The following is a 5,209-nucleotide window of genomic DNA, read 5'->3' on the forward strand; positions in this document are numbered from 1 at the left end:
GCAGTACTATGTTATGAACATGTCATGAACAACTTTGTGAAGATCTTATAGATATGGAATTCGTGTACAAGAAATCTGAAATCCAATGTATTCACCTCATGCTTTGTTCCTTGGAATGTGAATAAATGAATTGGATAGTGTCCAAATTGAATCATGACTCTTTGTGACTTGTTTGCTCCTCGACAATACATTGTTTCTATCTTATTCACAAGCGACAATGTCACGACCCGCGAGCCTTAGCTCGCCCACGAGCCGCGGCAGAGATCTTCGTATCTTACTTAACATAAAATAAAGTTCATAAAAACCTTGGTGGAATCGCTCCCGGAAAACAATTTCTAGAAAAACTTTTAAAATATTTACATAAACGTCTCAAAACTATGGGCGAATTTTTTGTTTTTCCTACAACATACTATTTAAAACTTTACAAACAAAAAAACTCGTCTTTTTAAAAACAAAACAGACTCATTCGCCCTTGACTTAGCCACAGGTCGGCAGCCGTACATACACACGCCTACTTACTTACCGGTTTCGTTGATGCTCTGCTCAGTCTTCTTTAGCCTTTCCTTTATCTACAATATCAAGATAATAGCTGTGAGTCGAAAGACTCAGTAATCAGATATCTACATAACTAATGCACCATGCACATAACACATAAGCAAAGCATAACATAAAGTTCATATCTTATCATAACTTGCAGAAGTATCGGTTTAGGTCCCGATAAATCCACCTTTCATAAGAATCAATCGGCTTAGGTCCCGACAGATTCATCTGCTTAGGAATCACTCAGCTTAGGTCCCGAGAGATTCCTCTTACTTAAGAATTCACCAGCTTAGGTCCCGATGATTCACATCATAACATACTTGCTCTTATCATAACTAAGGAATTACCAGCTTAGGTCCCGGTAACTCCTACTTGAGAATATGCCAGCTTAGGTCCCGGCAATTCCCATCAAACAATACATGACCTGCTCGGGATCCCTTAATGATATCCGCACGACACATGTCTTATTGGCGCCAGATAGAGGGTGTACAATCCCCTGCCTAATCCCCATGTGGTACCAGCACGAAGCATAATAGGTACCTGCTAACATGGGGTATATGTCGGAGGCGGTACCATTCCATGTTTTCTCTTTAATTAACTTAACATGAGAGACTGCTTAATTCGGGTTCAATCCCGATCTTAACGTATATTCTTTTCTTTTATTAACTTGTGACTTATAAGATCTTGGGATGCGACTCCCAAAGATCCTATCATAATATCATCGCTTTTGAATACGAGTCTTAACTAGAGTCTCTCATAACCCAGTTTACTAGGACTGGATCTCTTGGAAGGAAAACTAACTACACACATAACAAAGGCTCGGGTTCCTAGGACCTCTAGCCATTTTTGTTAGCCGGACTAATTCGGTTTCTCAATTCGTTAGTGGCTTAAAGCCCTTAATCTTGATAGTGAATTATCTTTTGGCTTATCTTACTCTTGCTTACTAGAAAGCATACAAAGAATGCACGTACAATATATGTATATATATATAAAGATATATATAATATTTCTTGATATTGTAGGTGCCTAAAATCCACATACCCGGATATGATTCTTTTGAATCCTGAGATCTTCTCTTCCAGATAAAAGGGTTCTTCTTAACTTCACGTACAACCCAGTCCTCGTAAGCTCCTTCCTGCTCGCTGATAATCCTTATAGCAATCTGGACTTATCTATGGAAGAGAAAGATCGAACATCGAGGGTACTTAGTATCTCGTCCATTGATCTCCTAACGTACATACTTCTACTGGAAAGAAAGATCATAAGGAACGTATTCAAAACGTTCTCCTAGTCACGCTACTCAGAGCGTCTCAAAAACAAACATCAGAGAATACATGACAGAACAGAGACAGTAAAGAATCGATGCCTATAAACAAGGCCTTAATATCGCTTTTCTAATATAAGCTAAGAAACGTCCCACACTATTCGACCACCTATTCTCTTGACTGGGCAAAGCCAACTGCTTAGAATAGGTTCCCGAGGGTCGAAACTAAAAAAAAAGAACGTACAAAGAAACTCTTACTAACAATCTATAGCATACGTAAGTTATATGAAAATAACTCAAGCCGACACTTCTCAATTACGTTCTAGAAAATATTTTTTTGACTTGTCTCTTTATTGACAAGTTATAAGTATTTGAGAACGTAAATGAAACATTTCTCGTTGATATTCTTTTTCTAAAGTTAACGAGTCGAGCTTATAGTCGAACTCGGTTTTGAAACGTAAATTAAATGAAGATACTAAATAATTTGATTGAATCATCAACGAGTTTAATAACGATACATATTAATTTATTTTTCTTAACGACTTATATTAAATGAGCTTGATTATAAAACATAATAATACTTATACATCACGACATATCCCACAACACATATACTAAAAAAAAAACGGTTCGCGACTAGAGTCGAGACTCGGGAAATTTCTCGACTTGCTAACACTAAACCGAGACTTCGCGAGTCTCCGAACGAAAACCCAACGGCCGTAAACAGCCCCCGAGAGCCGCCACAGCGTCACTGCCATCCCCGGCCCAACAGCTCGTCCCAACCGAGCCGATGAACCTCGCTGACCAGCTCCGTCTCGTCGTCGCTCGCACAGCACCTCCGCTAAACTTCGGACAGCCTCTTCGCCGTCTTGAGCCGCTGCCCCGAGCCCTGTTCAGCCTACCTAAAACGAGCCTAGACTCTCAACAGATACAACTCACACGCACACCAACGAAACAACCGTTAACTCCTATTTTCAACTAGAAAAAACAACATCAATTCAAATCCAACATCACACGGCCAAAACAGACCCACACCAAATCATATTTAACGGGCACACTCGGCCAGAAGGAACAACATCAGAACCAAATCAAAACCAAAACTCCAGAACAAACAATCTCAATCAAATTCCGAAAATAAACATCTAATCCAACTCAATTCAGACGAACCCCAAACCACAAGAAATCCCCAATTCAAACCCTAGATTTCGAATCTATCTTGGTGAAGAAGATCTCTCACCTTTACGGCTGTGAAATCAACCCTCCGGTGCCCTCTACCTCGTTTCCCGACGTCGCCTCTCGGTCCGGCGTCCTCGGCGTGCTCGCGGCGGCGCTGGTTCCTTCTTGGCCGCGCGCGGGTGGCGCTCGGGCTCGGTAGCTGGCTGGATGACGCGCGCACAGGCTGGTGCTGGTAGTCGCGCGTCCTCTCCTTCTCTCTCCTTCTCAGTCACGCTCTCTCGCTCTCTTCTCTCTCTCGCTCGATCTCTCTTTCCCTCTCTCTCTCGGTTCTCTTCTTCTTCTTCTTCCCTTCTCTTTTCTTTTCCTTTCTTTTTTTTTTTCTCGCGTTTTTCCTTTCTCTGGTTCCTTTCTTAGTTGGCCGAGTGATACTTATCACTTTGGAGAAGATGAGTCATAGATGGCGTGGCAAGCTAGGAAAAAAAAACATCTTATTCACAATCCAAACTCTTTTCCTTGTTTTCTTTCATATGGGTCCCTTAAAATTGTTACAACCACGTCCTTTCATATAATTATTTACTTGAATCCATAACCGAACGGATTAATATTATATGATTCGAACCGAGAATTTTCTCATTCATTCTCGATTAATTAAAATATATTTAAGGTTCCTCGGAATTAATTCTCGTTCTTGAGAATTTATTTCTTAAATTAATTTTCGGAATGTCTCCTCGGAAATAATTTATTAATCGAGTTAAACTCGATAATTCCTTTATTTATTCCGAGATTTTTCATAACCTTAACATATTTAAAATTAATTCGATAAATCCATTGGAGTTTAATTCAGTCGAGAATTTAGTTGTAACAACAGAAACTCGTTAGTTATTTCCATATCTCCAAATACGGGTGACGCAGAAACTTGTCCTTACAGACAAAGAAGTTGAGGAAATAACAACCCAGAAGGATAAAATGGTAATTTTGTAAATCCCATCTAGTTGATGATATTCATGAAGGATAAACATAGATAACATTCAATGGATCCACTCATCACAATTAAGAAGAATTCTTGAGTAGAAAATATATTCATTTGAACCGAGAGATTTCAGTGTCAACTCTTTAGTGGAATCAGTTGACATTAAGCTAGAACTTGAAAAAGGTTTGTGAACTTTTGAGTCCAAGTATGCTAGCTCAAGCTTTGTTCACTTGGATCCATGAGGTCACTACCACAAGTCATTAGAGTAGGATTAGTTAAACAAGAAAGCTAAGTCAAAACAACTTCAAATGTATAACTAGACAAGTTTTACGAAAATTGTCTAAAGGGTAATTTTATCCTTTTGGACATATGATGACAATGAATTTAGACCACACGGCCATAATGAAGATTTGGGTCTTGAGGATTGAATTTCATTACATGGAATTTTAAGTAAAAATTCTACATGGGGCTCTTATATTGTCATGAACAAATAAAGAAACATCTAGAAGCATGTTCTAGAAGGTCCAAACCATCCAACATCAATAGAGAAAGAGAGTTTATTTTGTGCATTGATATATGAAGATACTTGCCAAAAGAAAAAGAGGAAACAAATTTCCTCCATGAGAAAACAGAGTGGGCAGCCAAGAGAGAGGAAAACAAATGAGGAAACAAATCCAAGGACTTGAACGGCACATGTTGCACGTCCAAGGGGGGAGGAGAGGAAACAAGGATTTGCTCATAAATATGTGATATTAAATAGAAAGGGGGACACTACATTTTCAAGGCAAACCATCTTCCTATAAATACCCCATACCTCATTCACAATATGCAACACACAAGTTATAGAGATTGAGAGTCTCTCTCTCTAGAACATTGTCGCCCCCCTCTCTCTCTCTCTTCTTGTACTTTGGTTTTGGAACCTAGGTCCTCATTAGACGTAGTGGTTTGTTTTAGCTCTTTGGCTCCAAGACGAGTTCTTGGGTCATGGTATTTAAAAGTGCCCACACACTAAATCCTAACCATACTCGAAAGACTCTAGTTGTAGAAACATTCGTGGTTACTCACAGGTTCAAGAAGACTCGTGGGAGGCAAGCTAAGTGGGGAGACGAGCGATTCAACCTTCCTAAGGCTTCTCAACGCTGAAGCTCCATTCAAGGTTGGTACCGAGTGAAAACACAAAGTAGTTTTAAAAATTTAAATTATACGCTCACGCACTTTGTCTAGGTAGTAAAAACGTTTTACGAGTTTTTAAATAAATT

The 5,209-nt window shown here is 39.3% G+C and overlaps 1 long non-coding RNA gene across 1 annotated transcript; it reads right to left on the bottom strand.

Moving 5' to 3' along the window:
- Nucleotides 1-310: 310 nt before the first annotated feature.
- Nucleotides 311-3,417, bottom strand: LOC149390214 (uncharacterized). Its single transcript, XR_016300057.1, has 3 exons — nt 3,042-3,417; nt 1,582-1,712; nt 311-569 (listed from the first exon to the last, which is right to left on the bottom strand). It is a non-coding gene; the product is annotated as an uncharacterized LOC149390214 (long non-coding RNA).
- Nucleotides 3,418-5,209: the final 1,792 nt, after the last annotated feature.

This window comes from Urtica dioica, chromosome 7 (genome assembly GCF_054948205.1).
Source record: "Urtica dioica subsp. dioica isolate 48M chromosome 7, U.dioica_male_clone48M_v1_H2, whole genome shotgun sequence".
In the NCBI taxonomy this organism is placed as follows: domain Eukaryota; kingdom Viridiplantae; phylum Streptophyta; class Magnoliopsida; order Rosales; family Urticaceae; genus Urtica; species Urtica dioica.